The 25,332-nt window shown below is 43.2% G+C and overlaps 1 pseudogene; it reads right to left on the bottom strand.

Annotated features, from left to right (window-relative positions):
- Positions 1-12,760: 12,760 nt before the first annotated feature.
- Positions 12,761-16,125, bottom strand: LOC138444670 (homeobox protein NANOG pseudogene; annotated as a pseudogene).
- Between the last annotated feature and the right edge of the window lie 9,207 nt (positions 16,126-25,332).

Raw genomic sequence — 25,332 nt, forward strand, 5'->3', positions numbered from 1 at the left:
GACAGGGAGGCCTGGCGTGCTGCAGTCCTTGGGGTTGCAAAGAGTTGGACATGACTGAGTGACTGAACTATGATAAAGGAAGTAATTTATTTATCAGTTATAAATATATTTATAAATTATAATTTTTAAAATCAACTCATTTCCATTATTTTGGAAATAAGATAGCTTTGATTTGAAAGCCTAAACATCAAAACCTTATGAATGGACAGAAGAAATTTTATGTGAGGATACAAATGTCAGGACAGTGATCTAAATAGATGGAGATGTTTCTTTGTTTTATAAGATCATTAAAGGTAAAAGTCCAGCAAATTGAGAGTTGCACATTATCCATCAGTTTATTGAAGGTTGGAACGAGGTTGTCATTCTAGTGACTGTCTTAAATGCTTTACAGGCAATAAACAAGTGAAACTAGTGCATGTAAAATCTTTACAAGGGCACCTGGCACATGGAAGATGCTCAATAAATAATAATTATTATGATTTCTTGTTCTACCTTTTAAGTTTACAGGAAAAAACCAGGTCCCAGAGAAATAAGGGAGCTTCCCCAAGATTAGAAGATGTGCAACTAGCTGAAGCCTGAATCCCCTACAACCTGCCGGCCCAGCAGTCATGTTCTTAAGGTCGTCCCCATCCTCACCCCCTTCACAGCGTCTGCTCTGTCCACCTCCCTGGAGCCCCAGCTCCCAGGTGACCCACCTCGTCCAGTGCTGATGGAACCATAATGAATTCCTGGCCCGAGCCCAGCAATCAACACTGTCTCCCAAGGACAGAGAATCTAGGAACAATGGAATCAGTGAGGGAAGTGAAGCTGGGAGGCCAGTTGGGCGAGTGGGGTGTGTGTGTGCACATAGTCCTGTGTGGGGTGATGGAGCAGAGAAGCTGCTCAGCTGAGGGGGCGCAGGGGGCACCTGTAGAGCATGGGGGACACGCAGTCCCGAGAGAGTGAAGGCAGGGGCTGCCTGACAACTTTCTCATCCCAGCAGCTTCCTTGGGCACCTCCCTGGCCTCCTCCTTGGATTCTCTGCACAGACTTGTATATATCGTCACTTAGTGATGGGATTTGTCATGGTAAAATCTCCGTGGATTGGACTTCCCTGGTGGTCCAATGGTTAAGAATCCATCTGCCATTGCAGGGGACATGGGTTCAATTCCTGGTCCGGGAAGATCCCACTTGCCACAGAACAGCTAAGGCCATTCGCCACAACTACTGAAGCCTGAGCACAGTAGGAGTGGTGCTCTGCAACAAGAGAGGCCGCCAACATGAGAAGCCCAAATCAGAGAGTAGCCCCAACTCACTGCACGTAGAGAAAGCTCACACACATCAGTGAAGACCCAGCGCAGCCAGAAAAAAAAAAAATCAGAGTCTCTGAGTTGCAAACAACAGAAGCCTACTTCACAGTGGCCTGAGGAAAAGCACCAGGGAGCTTCGGCATGTGAGATATGTCACTTATGGGCAGGGCAGGAAGCATCGCCAGGGCCAGAAAGAGGGCTGGCATCCAAGGGCAGAGACCCTCAGCCCAGGGCAGTTGGTCCCCAGAGGGTACTTTCCTTCCAGGCCAGGTGGTCTTGCATCTCCACCCCTCTGAACACAGAATTCCTGTTTCTCTCAATGTCTGATGTTTTCTTCCCTCCATGTACAAAGCCTGCAGTTACCACAACTTAATTTCCCGCAATGCACAGAAACTGAGCCCATGGACTGTGGGTCAGGAGAAACTGTTAGGGTCCAGCTGGGTCCTGGGCGCCCAGGTGCCGTTACTGAGGTGCAGAGGTCTTGAGGTACAAGCATGAATTTAGAAAGATGGTAATGATGACCCTATATGTGAGGCAGCAAAAGAGACGCAGATGTAAAGAACAGAATTTTGGACTCTGTGGGCGAAGGTGAGGGTGGGATGATTTGAGAGAGTAGCATTGAAACATGTCTATTATCATATGTGAAACAGATCGCCAGTCCAGGTTTGATGCATGAGATAGGGTGCTCAGGGCTGGTGCACTGGGATGACCCTGAGGGATGGGATGGGGAGGGAGGTGGGAGGGAGGGTCAGGACGGGGAACACGTGTACACCCATGGCTGATTCAGGTCAATATATGGCAACCCCCCCCAATATTGTAAAGTAATTAGCCTCCAATTAAAAATAAATAAATAAATAAATAATAAAATAAAAAATCCCAAATAAAAAAAAATTCCGTAAAAAAATTTCATTTTATTTATTTATTTATGGCTATACTGGATTGTTATTGTTGCGTGCCAGCTTTCTTTAGTTGTGAGAAGCAGTGGCTACCCTGTAGCTGTGTGCTGGCTTCTCACTGTGGTAATTTATCTTGTTGCAGAGCGTGGGATCTAGGAGACAGGGCTTCAGTAGTTGTGGCATACAGGTTTAGTTTCCCCACTGCACGTGGGATCTTCCTGGACCAGGGATCAAACCCGTGTCCCCTGCATTGGCAGGTGGATTTTAACTGCTGCACCACCAGAGAAGTCCTCAATCCTATCATTTAATGATTCTTCTGTCCCAGTGGTTAAAACTGTGGTATTAATCTTTCTCTTATTTTCAGTGTCAAAAGTACTCAATGAGTAAACTTAGCAGAATCTTTCAGTCTTTTGTAATGTATTTTCCAACTTGAAAGTGCTCAAAGAATAATAGGAAAATAGCTAGATTTTATGTGTATTTCATGCCTTGACTAAGAGTACCATTTTGGTTTTTCACTGATGCTTTTAGACTGATAATTGCTTTCAATAAGATTTAACTTGTTTTCTTCATTCGATATTACATTTGTAATGCAGCATTTTAAAAATTCCAATAAATTGAATGGGATGTTCAAACAAGATCTAAGGTAAGTATAAGAATTCTGTTTATTTTCAAAGGTAGTGAGAATGGTATGATTTTGTCCTAGCACTTTGAACTACACAAGGCCCAGAATGTACTTTATGGTTAAAGATTTGCCATACGTCATCATGAGGGGATGCTAAGGAATTCAGTTTAAGGTGATGAAATCACTATCTGGTTCTCATTTTCTGTCCCAGAACAAATTCATAAATCCCCTCATAAGGATGCTCCTGTTTAATAAATGCATGCAACTAGTATTTAGCATGGAAATAATACAGGTTGAACTGTGTACATTTACTTTCTAAGGCAAGGTAAGAAATTAGAATATATCTTGAAAGATGGAAAGTATATTATTTTCAGGTCAAATAAGTTGAATATAGGAAATATTTGTTCTCTAGTTTTGTGCTCTTACAGCTTACTGAAGGATGTAAACATATTTATCTATATGCCTATATATTTAACAAATAGCAAAATGTGTGTAGCCTATGTGTATGCTATGTTTGCTGCTTGGGTTTCAAATGATAGGCTACTTACTTCCCCATAACAGTCAAAACTACTTGAGTGTGAATTTGTCACCAACTTATTCTTTTTTTGAGTAAATAATTTATTAATTTATTAAATCTGAGTCTAGCTAAAAAAAAAATATATATATATATATATTTCCAGAGTTTCCAGCTGACCTAGTAGTTAGGATCCCAGGCTTTCCCTGCCATGGCTTGGGTTCAAACCGTGGTTAGGTAACTGAGATCCCACAAACCACAAGGCGCAACCAAAAAAAGAAAAAAAAATTTCCTTGTCTCCTTTATGTGGAGCTCAGAGTTTGCATTTAAAATATAAGCTATACATATACACACTACTATATATAAAATAGATAAACAACAAGGACTTACTATATACCACAGGGAACTATGCCTGATATTTTGTAATAATCTATATGTTATATATATGTATGTATAATATATAACTGAATCACTTTGCTGTATACCTGAAACTAACAAAAGATTATAAATCAACTATACTTCAGTAACATTTTTAAATTAAAAATAAAATAAAATATAAGCTACTATTAGCACAAACAGTGCACTGTGTTACCATGTGCATATTTAGTGTTTGTAAATATGATGTTTATAATAAAGTATTTTGAGTCCATCAAGAAGAAAAAGGGCCCAGGTGAATAAAGAAAAAAATTGCTTAAGAAAAGGAAGTCAGCATTTCTGCAAAGGGAGAGATTTGGGATTCTCTAGTCAGAAGGGAGTAGAGGGCTTCTCTCTGGGGGATCCTGGAGAGTTTAAAAATAACTGAAGCTTCTTCAGTCAATGAGGAGAGCTGATATTTGTTGAGCATCTCTTGGGCACCAAGTGAAACCGAAAGTCGTGTCTGACTCTTTGCAACCCCGTGGACTATACAGTCCATGGAATTCTCCAGGCCAGAATACTGGAGTGGGTAGTCTTTCTGAGCTATCAGGGAAGCCCGCTCTTGGGCACCCAGGGCTTGGCAAATTTGACCTCACTTTTTCCTCACTCCTTGGTGAAAGTGGTCCTGCTTCTCTCCCTGAGCGACTGAGGAAGAAACTGAGGTGAAGTGAGGCTGCCCACTCACCCAGCTCACCAGTCGGAAAGGAGTCACGAGGGGAGGGGTGGGCAGCTCTGGCTGTGGCTTGAGTTTTGTTTCACCTCCATGCTTTGCGCCTCTGTAAGACAACATGACACTTAGGACAGTAGGAAGTGGAGTCACCGCTGCAGATGAGTGTGGAGGAGCGTCCGCAGAGAGAGAGTGAAGTTGGGGGTAGTTCAGGGAGAAATCTCTCTGGACACCCCGGAAGCTGTGGGTGAGCCCAGCGGAGCAGCTATGACAGCCCAATGGCAGCCTGGCTGGTGGCGCCCTCTGTCACGGGCTTGGGGTGGGCACTTCCTCTTGGTCCAGGGTGAGGGTGAGGGAGAGAGCAGTGACTGCAGGCAAAACCCTCAGCTACTGGGGCACACGTGGCTCATACCAGGCTGCGTGTTGCTTCCTGTTGTCTTGAAGCTGAGGCAATCCACACAGTGACTCACACCACCTACTTGATGTCTCCTGTTGACATCGGTCAAAGCTGAGACAACAAGGATCTGACCAAGATTAGCTCAGTCCCCAGGCTCTCCTGATCCCTGACCACCCCCACCACTCCTTATAAGGAGCTCAGCTGAGCTGAGAGACACCTAAATTAACACCCTTACTGTGAGAACACAGGCCAGAGTCTGAACCCAGAGGAAGTGCAGCTCTCATTCACTTTCCCCAATGGGATGGCCTGCGTAGAGCCCGCCTCCCTGATCAGAGAGCCCAGAGCAAAAGGCTCCAGCAGCTTTATGGACCCTGAGGTGGGGGTAGGGGAAGAACTCAGTGTAAAGAGACCTGGGCCTGAGTCCGAGTCGGGACAGGGGTCTTCAAGCTTTCTCCATTCTCTTCTCTTATGGAGGCCTTAGCAGAGGCACCACAAGAGAACCTTGGCCCAGGGCCTCAGAAAATGAGACTAGGAAGGAGGAAAGTGTGAGCAGTGTGAACATCTCTCAGGTCCGGGCCCTGAGAGAGACTGCAGTGCCCAGCCGTCAGCAGTCTGGGGTGAGGAGGGCAGCTCTCCACGTGAGGCTGGCCAGAAAGGTCACACAGGTTTTCAGCCCAGAGTTGGACTCTTCACCTCTCTGTGGAGAGGGTTGCTTCTTTTGTTTGCCCATCACCTTTCTGTTCACTGGCTTGTACCATCTCTTCCATTCCATCAAGAGTTAATTCCAGTCCCTGCCGGAAGTTTTGGGGAGTTCTGGAAAAGTGTCAGCACACAAGCTTGTACCCTTTCTCAGGCTCTGGAGAGCAGGGCGTCCTATTGGGCAACGCACACCAGGATGAGGGGTCTTCCAGCTTTAGGCAATGTCCCAGGCCCACGTTTTCAGATCCTCATTGTTGGCATTTAGAGCTATCCCCATCCTTCCCTACCCTACCAGCCCAGTGGCAAACACCCAGATCATCATTGCCCGGGTATGGCCTCTCTCTGCGGCTGCTCCTGCTGTAAACCAGTGACTCAGAGCAGAAATCAGGTGCAGGAAGGGTCAGGGTTGAGGCCTGCTGCCAGGAAAGTAGGGCCAGTGATGAGCCAGAATTGTGCCCCCTTAACTGTTTTGTGTGTGTGATAAAATACACATAGCAGAATCTACCATCTTAGCTAATTTTTTAAGTTAATGAATTAATTTATTTTTGGCTATACTGGGTCTTGGTTGCTGCACACCGGCTTTCTCTAGATGTGGTGAACATTTGTTGCAGTGCACAGGCTTCGGGCTTCACATTGAAGTGGCTTCTTTTGTTGTGGAGAACAGGCTCTAGGCACACAGGCTTCAGTAGTTGCCATGTGAGGGCTCTAAAGCATGCCAGCTTCAGCAGTTGTGGCATGCAGCCTCAATAGTTGTGGTGCTTAGTTCCTCCGCAGCACATGGAATCTTCCTGGACCGGGGACCGAACCCATGTCCCTTGCATTTGCAGGTGGATTCTTACCCACTGTACCAACAGGGAAATCCCATCTTAGCTATTAAATATTTTAAAGTGTACACTCCAGTGATATTAAATGCTTTCACATTGTTCTGCATTCATTACCACCATCTTCCTCCATAGACCTTATCACTGCAAAACTGTAACTCTGTACCCATCAAACATTAACTCCCCATTTCACCTTCTCCTTGACCCATGAAAACGACCATTCTACTTTCTGTCCTAGTATTTTGTCTACTCTAAGAATCTTGTATATGTGGAATAACACAGTATTTGTCTTTTTGTGACTGTCTTATTTCACTTAGCAGAATGTCCTCAGTTCAGTCCAGTCACTCAGTTGTGTCTGACTCTTTGGGACCCCATGAACCGCAGCATGCCAGGCCTCCATGTCCATCGCCAACTCCTGGAGTCTGCCCAAACTCATGTCCATTGAGTTGGTGATGCCATCTAAGCATCTCATCCTCTGTTGTCCTCTTCTCCTCCTGCCTTCAATCTTTCCCAGCATCAGGGTCTTTTCAAATGAGTCAGCTCTTCACATCAGGTGGCCAAAGGATTGCAGTTTCAGCTTCAACATCAGTCCTTCCAATGAACACCCAGGACTGATCTCCTTTAGGATGGACTGGTTGGATCTCCTTGCAGTCCAAGGGACTCTCAAGAGTCTTCTCCAACACCACAGTTCAAAAGCATCAATTCTTTGGCGCTCAGCTTTCTTTATAGTCCAACTCTCACATCCATACACAACCACTGGAAAAACCATATCTTTGACTAGTTGGAGCTTTGTTGACAAAGCAATGTTTCTGCTTTTCAATATACTGTCTCGGTTGGTCATAACTTTCCTTCCAAGGAGTAAGCGTCTTTGAATTTCATGGCTGCAGTCACCATCTGCAGTGATTTTGGAGCTCAGAAAAATAAAGTCTGACAGTGTTTCCCCATCTATTTGCCATGAAGTGATGGGACCGGATGCCATGATCTTAGTTTTCTGAATGTTGAGCTTTAAGCCAACTTTCTCCACTCTACTCTTTCACTTTCATAAAGAGGCCCTTTCGTTCTTCTTCACTTTCTGCCATAAGGGTGGTGTCATCTGCATATCTGAGGTGATTGATATTTCTCCTGGCAATCTTGATTCCAGCTTGTGCTTCCTCCAGCCCAGCATTTCTCATGATGTACTCTGCATAGAAGTTAAATAAGCAGGGTGACAATATACAGCCTTGACGTACTCCTTTTCCTATTTGGAACCAGTCTGTTGTTCCAGGTGCAGTTCTAACTGTTGCTTCCTGACCTGCACACAGGTTTCTCAAGAGGCAGGTCAGGTGGTCTGGTATTCCCATCTCTTTCAGAATTTTCCTCAGTTTATTGAGATGTTAGAAAAAAAACAAAAAACTTGATCTTTCCCTGTTTCAACTACTTGAATTTCATTCTTTTCTTCATTATCAGAAATGTTTTGACAGAGAATATTTGAGGAAGAAACCATCTCAATCTTGGCTAATACATTTCATAAGGAAAATAGGGAATCGGAATGTTCTTGAATAGTTGTTTCTAAATTTTGATGTGCAAAGAGGCTGAAAAATGTAATGGCAAGTGGATAAAAGGTTCAGAAGAGAATGTAGGTATAATCCTGTTCCAGCGTATTAATACTCCATTAAAATTGACATACAAATACCACCCATATTACATATATTGAAACACTTGCAGGAATATATACTAAATTGTTCACTATTTAATATGCTCACTTCATTATGTATTTCTCTATTGCTTACACTAGGTTTAAGAGTAAGATTCTTTTAATTTGGCAATCAAAATTTCCAGTCTTTTAGAAAAAAGACATTACAGTTTTAAAGACTTCCTTTGATTCCTTGGTGGTTGTGGATTTTTACTATCCTCTGCCTTAGTTTTTTATCTTTTGATACTGATTGGGCATAGACATCAGAGACAAATGGCATTGCTGTAAATGACTAATTTCCAAAAGCAAATCAAGTGATGAATATCAGAAATCCGTCTCTCTTCTGCTTTATTTTCTATTCCCCCCACCTTTCTCCCTCCTCTTACTTGTTTCTTGCTTCTCCAGTATCTAGCATGACCCTGGAGAAGGAAATGGCAACCCACTGCAGTATTCTTGCCTGGAGAATTCCCTGGACAGAGGAGTCTGGTGGGCTACAGTCCACGGGGTCGAAAGAGTCAGACGCGACTGATCACAGCACACCGCACATCTCGCATGACACTTTAGATGAGGCACTCCTGTCCTTTCTGCCCCTAACGCATCTTCCGGAATTAGCTGTCCCTTGACTCTTCCCATGTCTCACAGCTGAACTTAACCCAAAGCAATGACAAGGTTGTAGGAAATGGTAACTGGGTGCAGCTCAGTGCCGGAGAGCTAAATTTGGAGTTTCCTGGGTTTTACCACTTTATGTGGCTATTTTCCCCAAAGTTTTCAGGCTTGGTTCACCATTTAATCATTTCCTCAAATTCATTGTCAATTCATCACACGCAGTTGTTTAGAGCCAAAAATTTTGTAAACATCAGACATGTTATCTTTTAAAAAATTCTACTTTAATCTCTTCTAAGAATTTTTCCTTTTACTCATGCATCTAAAGTATAAATGAAAAGCCAGGTGGTAGCAACGATATTCTGATTTTTTTAAAGTCACACTCAAATCTGCTTGAATTACAAGACTAAACAGTGCTGGCTCAGTGATTTCATGTGGTACAATCAATCAGTGCTTTCTGTTTCGATTATCTGCTTCATTAAACATGATGCTTGGCACAAAATCCATGTATCTGCTGGTCAGAATGAATATTGCTTTGAACTTAGGTCTTGGCACAAATTAACAATCCCTGACTTCCTCTTTAGTTAAACATCTATTATGATGTGGCAAAATACAAAACTTCTTTCTATAAAAATTAGTAATGAACAAATAAGAGGTTGTAGTAAAATAGCCAAACAGGACAGAGGAAACATCAGTGAAGCACATGGTAGCTTAACCCTTCATCTTAACAACTGAAATTCTTAACAAGGAAAGCCTCTCACTCTCAGAAAATATGAATAATCCTTTGTCACACATCTTTGTTCTTTTGCTCCCTGTTCTTGAGGTTAGATTCTAGATCCTAGAGATACTCAAAGATGGTGTTATAATTTAGCTATCCATAGCCAGACACTTTTTATCATGTCTGAAAGCTTCTGAAATCCCTTTGATTGGACTCCAGTCATACCCTCCCCACAATTCCCACCCCTCCCAAATTGATACAAAAGGCACACAATTGGCACACAAGATAGAGAGGTTGTTTTTGTTTACTTGCTGGTTCAGTTCAGTTCAGTCGTTCAGTCATGTCCGACTCTTTGCGACCCCATGGACTGCAGCATGCCAGGCTTCCCTGTCTATCACCAACTCCCAGAGCTTGCTCAAACTCATGTCTACTGAGTCGGTGAAGCCATCTGATCATCTCATCCTCTGTCATCCCCTTTTCCTCCTGCGTTCAATCTTTCCCAGCATCAGGGTCTTTTCCAATGAATCAGTTCTTTGAATCAGGTGGACAAAGTACTGGAGGTTCAGCTTCACCATCAGTCCTTCCAACGAATATTCAGGACTGATTTCCTTCAGGATTGAGTGGTTTGATCTCCTTGGAGTCCAAGGGACTCTCAAGAGTCTTCTCCAACACCACAGTTCAAAAGCATCAATTCTTCCACATTCAGCTTTCTTCATGGTTGAACTCTTACATCCATACATGACTACTAGAAAAACCATAGCTTTGACTAGATGGGCCTTTGTTGGCAAAGTAATGTCTCTGTGTTTTAATATGCTGTCTAAGTTGGTTATAGCTTTTCTTCAAGGAGCTTTTCTTCAAGATTCTTGCTTCAAGGAGCAAGAGTCTTTTAACTTCATGGCTGCAATCACCATCTGCAGTGATTTTGGAGCCCAGAAAAATAAAGTCTGATACTGTTTCCATTGCTTCCCCATCTATTTGCCATGAAGTGATGGGACCAGATGCCATGATCTTCGTTTTCTGAATGCTTAGTTTTAAGACAGCTTTTTCACTCTCCTCTTTCACTTTCATCAAGAGGCTTCTTAGTTCTTCACTTTCTGCCATAAGGGTGGTGTCATCTGCATATCTGAGGTTATTGTTATTTTCCCCGGAAATCTTGATTCCAGCTTGTGCTTCACTGAGCCCAGTATTTTGCATGATGTACTCTGCATATAAGTTAAATAAGCAGGGTGACAATATACATCCTTGGCTAACTCCTTTCCCAATCTGGAACCTGTCGATTGTTCCATGTATGGTTCTAACTGTTTCTTCTTGAGAAACAGTTACAGATTTCTCATGAGGCAGGTCAAGTGGTCTGGTATTCCCATCTGTTTAAAAATTTTCCACAGTTTGTTGTGATCCACACAGTCAAAGGCTTTGGTATAGTCAGTGAAGCACAAGTAGATGTTTTTCTGGAACTTTCTTCATTTTTCTATAATCCAGCAGATGTTGGCAATTTAATCTCTGGTTCCTCTGCCTTTTCTAAATCCAGTTTGAACATCTGGGAGTTCGCAGTTCACGTACCATTGAAGCCTGGCTTGGAGAATTTTGAGCATTACTTTGCTAGCGTGTGAAATGAGCGCAATGGTGTGATAGTTTGAATATTCTTTAGCACTGTCTTTCTTTGGGATTGGAATGAAAACTGACCTTTTCCAGTCCTGTGGCCATGGCTGAGTTTCCCAAATTTGCTGGCATATTGAGTTCAGTACTTTGACAACTCCAATAATTTGGCCACCTGATGCAAAGAACTAACTCATCAGAAAAGACCCTGATGCTGGGAAAGATTGAAGGCAGGAGGAGAAGGGGATGACAGAGGATGAGATGGTTGAATGGTATCACCGACTCAATGGACATGAGTTGGAGTAAACTCTGGGAGTTGGTGATGGATAGGGAGGCCTGGCAGAGAAGGCGATATCATCCCACTTCAGTACTCTTGCCTAGAAAATCCCATTGGATGGAGGAGCCTGGTAGGCTGCAGTCCATGGGGTCGCTAAGAGTCAGACACGATTGAGCGACTTCCCTTTCACTTTTCACTTTCATCCGTTGGAGAAAGAAATGGCAACCCACTCCAGTATTCTTGCCTGGAGAATCCCAGGGATGGGGGAGCCTGGTGGGCTGCCGTCTGTGGGGTCACACAGAGTTGGACACAACTGAAGTGACTTAGCAGCAGCAGGGAGGCCTGGAGTGCTGTGGTCCATGGGGTTGCAAAGAGTTGGACACGACTGTGCGACTGAACTGAACTGAGCTGACTTTGACAACATCCTCTTTTAGATTTGAAATATCTCATCTGGAATTCTGTCACCTCCACTAGCTTTGTTTGTAGTGATGCTTCCTAAGGCCCACTTGACTTCACATTCCAGGATGTCTGGCTCTAGGTGAGTGATCACACCATCGTGGTTATCTGGGTCATGAAGATCTTTTTTGTATATTTCTTCTGTGTATTCTTGCCACCTCTCCTTAATATCTTCTGCTTCTGTTAGGTACATACAATTTCTGTACTTTATTGTGCCTATCTTTACATGAAATGTTTCCTTGGTATCTCTACTTTTCTTAAAGACATCTCTAGTCTTTCCCATTCTATTGTTTTCCTCTATTTCTTTGCATTGGTCACTTACGAAGGCTTTCTTATCTCTCCTTGCTATTTTTTGGAACTCTGCACTCAGGTGGATATATCTTTTATTTTCTTCTTTGCCTTTCATTTCTTTCCTCAGCTATTTGTAAGGCCTCCTCAGACAACCATTTTGCCTTTTTGGATTTCTTCTTCTTGGGGATGGATTTGATCCCTGCCTCCTATACAATGTCTTGAACTTCCGTCCACAGTTCTTCAGGCACTCTGTCTATCAGATCTAATCCCTTGAATCTATTTGTCACTTCCACTGTATGATCGTAAGGGATTTGATTTAGGTCATACATGAATGGTCTAGTGGTTTTTCCTACTTTCTTCAGTTTCAGTCTGAATTTTGCAGTAAGAAGTTCATGATCTGAGCGACAATCAGCTCCTGGTGTTGTTTTTGCTGACTGTATAGAGCTTCTCCATCTTCAGCTGCAAAGAATATAATCAATCTGATTTTGGTGTTGACCATCTGGTGATGTCCATGTGTAGAGTTGTCTCTTGTGCACATTAATTATTAAGTCCCGTCCAACTCTTTTGCGACTGCATGGACTGTAGTCTGCCAGGCTCCTCTGTCCATGGGATTTTCCAGGCAAGAACACTGGAGTGGGTTGCCATTTCTCTCTTCAGGGGATCTTCCCAACCGAGGGCTTGAACTGGTGTCTCCTGCACTGGCAGATGGGTCCTTTACCACTGAGTCACCTGGGAAGCTCCAAGGTAGAAAGGTACAAAATTCTAAAAGAAGAAAAATTCTAGAGAATACAGTCACTGCTCATATTAAAGATATAATAATATAGCTATCTATAAAAATCCTGACTCTGCATTTATAGAGTAATATGGGGATAAATCCATGATTTGCTGCTGGGAACTCAAATGCTTAGCAGTTTGCTATATTACATTATAGCTTTCTTCAGCAGTCTCCAAAGTGCCTTCCAAATCGCTGACAGGACAGTTTTGCTGGCCCTGGATCTGGGGCAGCAGGAATTCCTCGATATGTTTGTTGAACTGATTGTTCCAAGTCTGGCTCTTCCAAGCTTGGGGATACCTGATCAGACTCTTTCTGGGGTGGTTGCCTCAAGACCAACTGTTCCAGCTCTGGCTGCTCCCAGGTGGGATATCCTCGGTACGTTCACTCCGTATAGGCAGGTTTCCAGAAGAGGTCACCAAGCAGTCCTGTGCCAAAAATAGAAACCCAGGAATTCTATGGCCCTGAGTCACAGAGTCACTTGTTTTTCTGGTTCTGGAACCAGGGCTTACCTGTTTGTAGCTAAGTTTCAGGATATTGGAAAGTTCTTGCATCTGCTGGAGGCTGATTCCTGCCTCTGAAGTCTGTCGTTGAGCACAGACACCTGGGTCTGAGTGAACATGGTTCTGATCTTCTCTTTCTTACCTGGGATCTTCTCTTCTTTCTTTGCTGCACTTTTCTTGGCAGGTATGGGCAATAGTTTTACTCTGGGGTTTGAGGAAGAATCAGGACTGTCCAGTCTCCTTGTCGAGGGTCTCAGCAGATGACCCTTGCAAGGACACCTGGTTTCCTTCAGGCCCAGAAATTTCAGACATTGGTGAAGAGTCCCTGGAATTGGATGCTTTGGGGCCAAGCAGGCTGGGTCCACACTCATGCTGGGGAGTTGAAGCAGAGAGAGAAAAAACCTGTGAGCTAGATGGTAGGAAGAGTTCAGGCTTAAGAACCTAGGTAGAAGAGCTTAGAGAAAGGTGAAGACCTCCAGGTGTAAAAGAATTAAGAAGATGGAATGAATGGAATCAACTGTCAGATAACAGGAGCCAACCAGCCCAATCTAGAGAATGGAAAAAAAAGTCTTGATTCTTAAATGAGGTCATACTCTCCAGCAGGCAGGGGTCCCTCCCTTGCCTGCCCCCCTGTCTTCACCCAGAGTACCTGCTGCCCGCCTAATAATGACTGTGACCAAATTGAAATCAGGTGAGAGAGGCTTGCTGAGATGATCCAGTGGAGTTTATGACTCCACCATGAAGTGGATGGTGGAGGTGTGTGATATTGTTGAAAAAGAAATAGAAGATAAAAATCCTCGTCTTCGCCTCTATTCTGAGCAGATGTTGTTCCCAGATGCTGTTGTCTTCAGTTTAATAAAAATATTTTGTTGTTGTTTAGCCACTAAGTGGTGTCTGACTCTTTGTGACCCCAAGGACTACAGTCCACCAGGTTCCTCTGTCCACGGGATTCCCCAGCAAGAATACTGCAGTGGGTTGACATTTCCTTCTCCAGGGGATCTTCCTGACCCAGGGATTGAACCAGTGTCTCATACACCTGTCTCCTGCATAGTAGGCGGATTCTTTACTGCCAAACCACCAATAAAAATACTGTTGTTGTTAAGTCACTCAGTCATGACTGACTCTTTGTGACGCCATGGACTGCAGCCAGGCCTCCTTGTCCCTCATCTCCTGAAGTTTGCCCAAGTTCATGTCCATTGCATCGATGGTGCCATCCAGCCATCTCATCCTCTGATGCCTTCTTCTGTTTCTGCCCTCCATCTTTCCCAGCATCAGGTATTAATAAAAATATTAGTTCTTTGCAAATGTACTGCTCCTCCACCACAAGTAGCCACTATTTTCTGACTAGAAACTGAGGGAGAGAAGCAGTTCAGCCCCTGGGCCTGGGGGAGGCATCAGTAGGTAAAGGCAGGTGACCCCAGCTGGCACCTGTCCCCAGGCAGCTATTCTTGTGTGGTATTTCCAGGCTAAAAGAAGAAAAAGATTGACAGGAAATGACAGAGGGTGTCAGTTTCTTCCCTGTCCCTGCCCTTTTTTGGTTCCCTTACAACCTCCCTCCCCTTCCCCCATCCTCACTGGTGTGTCCATTTAACCCCTGATGTGCTGTAGACACATCCACATGGGTGGCTGAGGACTTCCCCAGGGAACATGCTGATGCCACTACAGTAACCCTAACACATATTGGGGAGGGGGTCAGCTGTGTGAAGAGGAGAGTGCCAAGTGACTCAAGAGACAGAAAGCACATGATCCTGAGTCCTGCAGTTAACCACTGAGCTGAAAAAACAAAAACCTTCTGGTGGGAAGTAAACATGATATGATCAGTTGTAGGGTGGCCTCTTGTCAAGATAAAGTCCTTGTATGGGGCCTGGGAGGATGCCAGGAGTAGAAGACTCTGGAAGTAGAGAATTCCTGGAGTCAATGCTGTGGGTGGGGTGGAGTGTTTCCCAAGGAACTTGGCTCAGGCTCCTGAGCCCTGTTTCCCCTGAAACTGCTTCCGCTGCTGCTAGAAAGAGTTCAGGACACATGTGGCCATGAGTATCTAAGGGTGGGGCTGGTGGGGGGCGGTGAGTCTCTCTCTGCAGGTTCCTTGCTCCCTGCCTGAGCTGCTGGACAGAGCTGGCAGAGAGCTTGGAAAATCTGGGATGGGGGTTGGTAAGAGGAAAGACAGGAAGGGGAGGAGGAAGGTGAAGGGAGAAAAAAGGACAAGGGAGCGATTAGGGGACAGTGAGGGGGACCCAGCCTGGAGAGGGGCACAGCAGAGTGCTCCTGGTAGAGGGTTTGCGCCCCGCCCCTCCCCGCCGTGCCCCCCCCACTTCCTTCTGTGTCATTTCCACCTCCCGTCTTTGCCCCACACTGCCCATCCCTTGCCACAAACCCCTCTAGACCTCCCCACCTCCGTTCAGTGTCTCACACTCTTCTTTTTTTTTTTTTTTACACACTCTTCTCACACAAAAAACCACTTCCCTTCCCCACTCCCACCTGTTGCACCCCCAGGAGTCCCTCCCTGTGAGCTTTGTAGGCAGGAGGGGACTGAAGGGAAGACAATTGCTCAGAGGCTCCAGGCTGATTGGAAACTGAAGGAGGGAATGCAGCTCAGCTCCTGGGCCTGGGGGAGGCATCAGCAGGTGAAGGCTGGTGACCCCAGCTGACACCTGTCCCCAGGCAGCTATTCTTGTGTGGCATTTCCAAGCTAAAAGAAAAAAAGATTGAAAGGAAGTGACATGGGGGTGTCAGTTTCTTTACTATCCCTGCCCATTTTGGCTCCCTTACAACTTCAGTTCCAGGTCCAGGCCAGGAATAAGCCTGTTAATTTATTCCAAAGTCCAGGCCAAGGAAAGGCAAGTCATAGGAAGTCAGTTGTTATGGCAACCGCTCCAACAGCAGCCATCACCCGCCTTGGCCCCATACTCCCCATCCATGTTTCTTCTCCCAGCCCCCACCCTCACAGACACCAGCCCCCTCATACTGCACACTGCCCTCCGTCACCCACACTCCACCCTGACTCTCCAGCTCCACCCACTCGTACACCCCTCTTACACTCCGTGCTTCTCACTTATACTCCTTCCACCCTTGTGCACAGAAGCCCTCGAGAAATTTCCCATGCAGGTCTCCTCACACCCTCTCCCACCACACACTCTCCTTCACACACAAGTGCCTGCTTGCCTGCCCTCCACACTCTCCACTCTCTGCCAAGACACACTGGGCTCCCCTCCCACAGGGACCCTGGCTTCCTCACACTGTCTGTACACACCGCTTCACACAAATTCCACACAGAAGGCTCCCATCTACGCCCACTGCCATCCAGAAAATTCCCCCTCACAGGCATTTCCCTTCACTGTCTCTCTCCTCTCTGGGGCCCCCAGGGCACCCACCTCCGGGCCCTCTGCATACGCATACTGTCCACTCCCCTTCTGTCCCAGGCTCAGCTGTCCACAGTCACACACACACACACACACACACACACACACCATGAAACACCCAACGTCCTGACATACTAATGAGTTGTAGTTGCTCCCCTCACACCCAACACACTCTCCCCAGTGGTCCCTCACTCTCTTCACACTTACCTTCCTCATCACAAATAAGTTTGTCACTGCCACACACACTCCTCTCTTCTGCCCTTCTCTCAGGCACAACCCCCTTTCTATCTCACACACACACACACACACACACACACACACTCATAATCTGATGAGTCCTCTCCCAAGACAGGGGGCCCTGCAGCAGTCTCAGAGCCCACACAGAGCTTGGGGTGGTTCTGGGGAAAAGCTGGCTGCCAGGACTCTGCCCCAAGGCTGAGCCAGGAATTTTAGGTCTCTACCAGTCAGTCCTAAACTAAATCAACCTTGGATATTCATTGTAAGGACTGACGCTGAAGCTGAAGCTCCAATACTTTGGCCACCTGATACAAAGAACTGACTCATTGCAAAAGACCCTGATGCTGGGAAAGATTGAGGGTGGGGCAACAGAGGATGAGATGGCTGGATGGCATCACTGACTCAATGGACATGAGTCTGAGCAAACTCCAGAAGATAGCGGAGGACAGGGAAGGCTGGCGTGCTGCAGTCCATGGGGTCACAAAGAGTCGGACGTGACTTAGTGACCCAACAACAACCTGGATCCTACCCAAAACGGTGCTTTCTCCTTTTTACTGCTCCAGCCCCACACCTAAAGGAACTCACCAAATGTACTCTTACTAGCGTACAGCCCTGAGACCCCAGGAATAGTCACATTCATGTATTAATCAACCTAAAATTAATTTTTGTATATTGTGCCAAATAGAAATTCCTTCTTATCTACATTATTAACCAGTTATCCCGTTCCTGTGTACTGATCAGCACACCCTTCACTGCTATTTCTTGCCACACCTACTAGATGTCAAGTTTCTAGACATCCCTGGGTCAATTTCTTTGCTGTTTTCTAAAACTGGTCTCCTGTCTGCATTATAACTCACCTACTACCATTTGGTGTTGGGAATGCAGCTCAAGAAGATGCCGGCTGGGTTGGAAGTGAAGTCCTTTCATAAAAATTACCAGACTCAACAGCTGAAAACAATCAAAATTTATTCTTTTGCAGCTGTGGAAAATAGAAGTCTGAAATAATTTGTGTCCTTGATTACAGGAGTTTTAATAAAAACATGTGATTCTCATCCGAAAAGAAAAATGTACAGCATCTTCATAACCGAGTTAACTGATTTTATTCCAGACAGGAGAAAACTTCCAATTTGTCTAGATATTAGTGAAAGCTGAGATATTAATTTTTTGTTGAAATGTGACACCCCTACAGTTTAGTGCACAAATCTCAACAAATGGCCAGTCAGTCAGTTCAGTTGCTCAGTCATGTCTGACTCTTTGTGACCCCATGGACTGCAGCACGCCAGGCCTCCCTGTCCATCACCAACTCCCGGAGTTCACCCAAACTCATGTCCATTGAGTCTGTGATGCCATCCAACCATCTCATCCTCTGGCATCCCCTTTTCCTTCTCTTTTCTAATGAGTCAGCTCTTTGCATCAGGTGGCCAAAGTATTGGAGTTTCAGCTTCAACATCAGTCCTCCCAATGAACACCCAGGACTGATCTCCTTTAGGGTGGACTGGTTGGATCTCCTTGCAGTCCAAGGGACTCTCAAGAGTCTTCTCCAACACCACAGTTCAAAAGCATCAATTCTTCAGCGCTCAGCTTTCTTTATAGTCCAGCTCTCACATCTATACATGACCACTGGAAAAACCATAGCCTTGACTAGATGGACTTTGTTGACAAAGTAATGTCTCTGCTTTTATTTTTTTTTTTAATGTAAAGTTTTATTTTATTTTATTTTTTATTTTTATTTTACTTTGCAATACTGTATTGGTTTTGCCATACATTGACATGAATCCACCATGGGTGTACATGCGTTCCCAGACATGAACCCCCCTCCCACCTCCCTCCCCATAACATCTCTCTGGGTCATCCCCATGCACCAGCCCCAAGCATGCTGTATCCTGCGTTGGACATAGACTGGCGATTCGATTCTTACATGATAGTATACATGTTACAATGCCATTTTCCCAAATCACCCCACCCTCTCCCTCTCCCTCTGAGTCCAAAAGTCCGTTATACACCTCTGTGTCTTTTTTGCTGTCTTGCATACAGGGTCGTCATTGCCATCTTTCTAAATTCCATATATGTGTGTTAGTATACTGTATTGGTGTTTTTCTTTCTGGCTTACTTCACTCTGTATAATTGGCTCCAGTTTCATCCATCTCATCAGAACTGATTCAAATGTATTCTTTTTAACAGCTGAGTAATACTCCATTGTGTATATGTACCACAGCTTTCTTATCCATTCATCTGCTGATGGACATCTAGGTTGTTTCCATGTCCTGGCTATTATAAACAGTGCTGTGATGAACATTGGGATACATGTGTCTCTTTCAATTCTGGTTTCCTCGGTGTGTATGCCCAGCAGTGGGATTGCTGGGTCATAAGGTAGTTCTATTTGCAATTTTTTAAGGAAACTCCACACTGTTCTCCAAAGTGGCTGTACTAGTTTGCATTTCCAACAACAGTGTAGGAGGGTTCCCTTTTCTCCACACCCTCTCCAGCATTTATTGCTTGCAGATGTTTGGATCGCAGCCATTCTGACTGGTGTGAAGTGGTACCTCATTGTGGTTTTGATTTGCATTTCTCTAATAATGAGTAATGTTGAGCATCTTATCATGTGTCTGTTAGCCATCCGTATGTCTTCTTTGGAGAAATGTCTATTTAGTTCTTTGGCCCATTTTTTGATTGGGTCGTTTATTTTTCTGGTATTGAGCTGCATATGTTGCTTGTATATTTTTGAGATTAGTTGTTTGTCAGTTGCTTCATTTGCTATTATTTTCTCCCATTCAGAAGGCTGTCTTTTCACCTTGCTTATAGTTTCCTTTGTTGTGCAGAAGCTTTTAATTTTATTTAGATCCCATTTGTTTATTTTTGCTTTTATTTCCAGAATTCTGGGAGGTGGATCATAGAGGATCCTGCTGTGATTTATGTCGGAGAGTGTTTTGCCTACATTCTCCTCCAGGAGTTTTATAGTTTCTGGTCTTACATTTAGATCTTTAATCCATTTTGAGTTTATTTTTGTGTGCGGTGTTAGAAAGTGATCTAGTTTCATTCTTTTACAAGTGGTTGACCAGTTTTCCCAGCACCACTTGTTAAAGAGATTGTCTTTACTCCATTGTATATTCTTGCCTCCTTTATCAAAGATAAGGTGTCCATATGTGTGTGGATTCATCTCTGGGCTTTCTATTTTGTTCCATTGATCTATATGTCTGTCCTTGTGCCAGTACCGTACTGTTTTGATGACTGTGGCTTTGTAGTAGAGCCTGAAGTCAGGCAAGTTAATTCCTCCAGTTCCATTCTTCTTTCTCAAGATTGCTTTGGCTATTCGAGGTTTTTTGTATTTCCATACAAATCTTGAAATTATTTGTTCTAGTTCTGTGAAAACTATGGCTGGTAGCTTGATAGGGATTGCGTTGAATTTGTAAATTGCTTTGGGTAGTATACTCATTTTCACTATATTGATTCTTCCGATCCATGAACATGGCATATTTCTCCATCTATTTGTGTCCTCTTTGATTTCTTTCATCAGTGTTTTATAGTTTTCTATATGTAGGTCTTAATTTCTTTAGGTAGATATATTCCTAAGTATTTTATTCTTTTCGTTGCAATGGTGAATGGAATTGTTTCCTTAATTTCTTTTTCCACTTTCTCATTATTAGTATATAGGAATGCAAGGGATTTCTGTGTGTTGATTTTATATCCTGCAACTTTACTATATTCATTGATTAGCTCTAATAATTTTCTGGTGGAGTCTTTAGGGTTTTCTATGTAGAGGATCATGTCATCTGCAAACAGTGAAAATTTTACTTCTTCTTTTCCAATTTGGATTCCTTTTATTTCTTTTTCTGCTCTGATTGCTGTGGCCAAAACTTCCAGAACAATGTTGAATAGTAGCGGTGAAAGTGGGCACCCTTGTCTTGTTCCTGACTTTAGGGGAAATGCTTTCAATTTTTCACCATTGAGGATAATGTTTGCTGTGGGTTTGTCATAGATAGCTTTTATTATGTTGAGGTATGTTCCTTCTATTCCTGCTTTCTGGAGAGTTTTTATCATAAATGGATGTTGAATTTTGTCAAAACCTTCTCTGCATCTATTGAGCTAATCATATGGCTTTTATTTTTCAATTTGTTAATGTGGTGAATTACATTGATTGATTTGCAGATATTGAAGAATCCTTACATCCCTGGGATAAAGCCCACTTGATCATGGTGTATGATCTTTTTAATGTGTTGTTGGATTCTGATTGCTAGAATTTTGTTGAGGATTTTTGCATCTATTTTAATCAGTGATATTGGCCTGTAGTTTTCTTTTTTTGTGGCATCTTTGTCAGGTTTTGGTATTAGGGTGATGGTGGCCTCATAGAATGAGTTTGGAAGTTTACCTTCCTCTGCAATTTTCTGGAAGACTTTGAGTAGGATAGGTATTAGCTCGTCTCGAAATTTTTGGTAGAATTCAGCTGTGAAGCTGTCTGGACCTGGGCTTTTGTTTGCTGGAAGATTTCTCATTACAGTTTCAATTTCCGTGCTTGTAATGGGTCTGTTAAGATTTTCTATTTCTTCCTGGTTCAGTTTTTGAAAATTGTACTCTTCTAAGAATTCTATTTCTTCCACGTTGTTCATTTTATTGGCATATAACTGCTGATAGTAGTCTCTTATGATCCTTTGTATTTCTGTGTTGTCTGTCTCTCCATTTTCATTTCTAATTTTATTGATTTGATTTTTCTCTCTTTGCTTCTTGATGAGTCTGGCTAATGGTTTGTCAATTTTATTTATCCTTTCAAAGAACCAGCTTTTGGCTTTGTTGATTTTTGCTATGGTCTCTTTTGTTTCATTTGCATTTATTTCTACCCTAATTTTAAAGATTTCTTTCCTTCTACTAACTCTGGGGTTCTCCAGTTCTTCCTTTTCTAGTTGCTTTATTTGTAGAGTTAGGTTATTTATTTGACTTTTTTCTTGTTTCTTGAGATAGGCCTGTATTGCTATAAACTTTCCTCTTAGCACTGCTTTTATAGTGTCCCACAGGTTTTGGGTTGTTGTGTTTTCATTTTCATTAGTTTCTATGCATATTTTGATTTCTTTTTTGATTTCTTCTGTGATTTGTTGGTTATTCAGAAGTGTGTTGTTCAACCTCCATATGTTGGAATTTTTAATAGTTTTTCCTCCCGTAATTGAGATCTAATCTTAATGCATTATGGTCAGAAAAGATGCTTGGAATGATTTCGATTTTTTTGAATTTATCAAGTTTAGATTTATGGCCCAGGATGTGATCTATCCTGGAGAATGTTCCATGAGCACTTGAGAAAAAGGTGAAATTCATTGTTTTGGGGTGAAATGTCCTATAGATATCAATTAGGTCTAACTGATCTAATGTATCATTTAAAGTTTGCATTTCTTTGCTAATTTTCTGTTTAGTTGATCTGTCCATAGGTATGAGTGGGGTGTTAAAGTCTCCCACTATTATTGTGTTATTGTTGATTTCCCCTTTCATACTTGTTAGCATTTGTCTTACATATTGTGGTGCTCCTATATTGGGTGCATATATATTTATAATTGTTATATCTTCTTCTTGGATTGATCCTTTGATCATTATGTAGTGGTCTTCTTTGTCTCTTTTCACAGCCTTTGTTTTAAAGTCTATTTTATCAGATATGAGTATTGCCACTCCTGCTTTCTTTTGGTCTCTATTTGCATGGTATATCTTTTTCCAGCCCTTCACTTTCAGTCTGTATATGTCCCTTGTTTTGAGGTGGGTCTCTTGTAAGCAGCATATAGAGGGGTCTTGTTTTTGTATCCATTCGGCAAGTCTTTGCCTTTTGGTTGGGGCATTCAACCCATTTACGTTTAAGGTAATTATTGATAAGTATGATCCTGTTACCATTTACTTTATTGTTTGGGGTTCGGGCTTATACACCCTTTTTGTGTTTCCTGTCTAGAGAATATCCTTTAGAATTTGTTGGAGAGCTGGTTTGGTGGTGCTGAATTCTCTCAGCTTTTGCTTGTCTGTAAAGCTTTTGATTTCTCCTTAGTATTTGAATGAGATCCTTGCTGGGTACAGTAATCTGGGCTGTAGGTTATTTTCTTTCATCACTTTAAGTATGTCTTGCCATTCCCTCCTGGCCTGAAGTGTTTCTATTGAAGGATCAGCTGTTATCCTTATGGGAATCCCCATGTGTGTTATTTGTTGTTTTTCCCTTGCTGCTTTTAATATTTGTTCTTTGTGTTTGATCTTTGTTAATTTGATTAATATGTGTCTTGGGGTGTTCCGCCTTGGGTTTGTCCTATTTGGAACTCTCTGTGTTTCTTGGACTTGGGTGATTATTTCCTTCCCCATTTTAGGGAAGTTTTCAACTATTACCTCCTCAAGGATTTTCTCATGGTCTTTCTTTTTGTCTTCTTCTTCTGGGACTCCTATAATTCAAATGTTGGAGCATTTCATATTGTCCTGTAGGTCTCTGAGATTGTCCTCATTTCTTTTAATTCGTTTCTCTTGTTTCCTCTCTGATTCATTTATTTCTACCATTCTATCTTCTATTTCACTAATCCTATCTTCTGCCTCCGTTATTCTACTATTTGTTGCCTCCAGAGTGTTTCTGATCTCATTTATTGCATTATTCATTATATATTGACTCTTTTTTATTTCTTCTAGGTCCTTGTTAAACCTTTCTTGCATCTTCTCAATCCTTGTCTCTAGGCTATTTATCTGTGATTCCATTTTGATTTCAAGATTTTGGATCATTTTCACTATCAATATTCGGAATTCTTTCTCAGGTAGATTCCCTACCTCTTCCTCTTTTGTTTGGTTTGGTGGGCAACTCTCCTGTTCCTTTACCTGCTGAGTATTCCTCTGTCTCTTCATCTTGGTTATATTGCTGCGTTTGGGGTGGCTTTTTTATATTCTGGTAATTTGTGGAGTTCTCTTTATTATGGAGCTTCCTCACTGTGGGTGGGGTTGTATCAGTGGCTTGTCAAGGTTTCCTGGTTAGGGAGGCTTGTGTTGGAGTTCTGGTGGGTGGAGCTGGGTTTCTTCTCTCTGGAGTGCAGTGGAGTGACCAGTAATGGGTTATGAGACATCAAAGGTTTTGGAATAACTTTGAGCTGCCTGTATACTGAAGCTCAGGGGAGTGTTCCTGTGTTGCTGGAGAATTTGCATGGTATGTCTTGTTCTGGAACTTGTTGGTCCTTGGGTGGAGCTTGGTTTCAGTGTAGATATGGAGGCATTTGATGAGCCCCTATTGCTTAATGTTCCCTGAATTCAAGAGTTCTCTAATGTTTTCAGGCTTTGGACTTAAGCCTCCTGCTTCTGGTTTTCAGTTTTATTTTTACAGTAGCCTCTACACTTCTCCATCTATACAGCACTGATGATAAAACATCTAGGTTAAAGATGAAAAGTTTCTCCACATTGAGGGACACTCAGAGAGGTTCACTGAGTTACAGGAGAAGAGAAGAGGGAGGGGGTAGTTAGAGTTGACTGGAATGAGATGCGGTGAGATCAAAAGAGGAGAGAGCAAGCTAGCCAGTAGTCACTTCCTTATGTGCGCTCTATAGTCTGGACAGCTCAGAGGTATTTATGGAGTTATATAGGGAAGAGGAGAGGGAGGAAGTAAACAGAGGTGGCCAGGAGGATAAGAGAGAGGAATGAGAAGGAGAGAGACAAATCCTGCCAGTAACCAGTTCTCCACCCTCTGGAACACACAGAGATTCACAGAGTTGGACAGAGAAGAGATGGGGGAGAAAAGAGACAGAGGCCACCTGGTGGAGAAAAAGGAGAGTTCAAAGGAGGAGAGAGTGGTCAAGCCAGTAATCTTGCTCTCAGGTAAAATTGGGTAGTGAAGTTTTGGTTTTTAAATGTACAAAATTGACAACAAAAACCAAAGAGCAAATATTAAAAATCTAGAGTAGAGGTTGGATTTTCAAAAATACAATATTAAAGAAAAGAAGCAGAAGGAAAAAGGAAGAAAGAAAAAAAAAAGAGAGAGAGAGAAAAAACCACAAGAATTATTAAAAAACAAACAAACAAACAAAAAAACCACCAACAACCACCCAGAGACTATATATGGTGTTTGCCTTAAAAAAAAAAGAGTTTTTTAAAAAAATAGTAATAGTAGGTTATAGAAATAAAAATTAGAGGAGAGATAGAAGACTTAACAATTAAAAAAAAAGGTTAGAAAAAAAAAGGAATGATTTTAAAAATAGTAAAAATATCTGGCCCTTCTCTGATGTTGTGGGCAGTGTGGGGTCACTTCCAAGGCGGTTCCCTGTGTTTAGCTTCTTCTGTTTGCTGGTTTTTTAGGCTCACTAGTTCAGTCGCTCTGTGGGGAGGGGGGATGCTGCAAACAAATAGCGCTGTCGTGTGCACACAGTGTCTCAGCCCCGCTGGACCTGTCCCTTCTCGCGGCACAGAAACCGCTCCGGCTCTATGATGCTCAGCCGGGAACCGTCTGAGGCCGGCCCTAGGCTGCGTGCACTTACCTGGTCTAAGCCGCTCAGGTTCGGCGCTCAGGTAGCCCTCAGAGGCACAGATTCGGTTGGGACTGCGTTTTGTGCC

This window comes from Ovis canadensis, chromosome 8 (genome assembly GCF_042477335.2).
Source record: "Ovis canadensis isolate MfBH-ARS-UI-01 breed Bighorn chromosome 8, ARS-UI_OviCan_v2, whole genome shotgun sequence".
Classification (NCBI taxonomy): domain Eukaryota; kingdom Metazoa; phylum Chordata; class Mammalia; order Artiodactyla; family Bovidae; genus Ovis; species Ovis canadensis.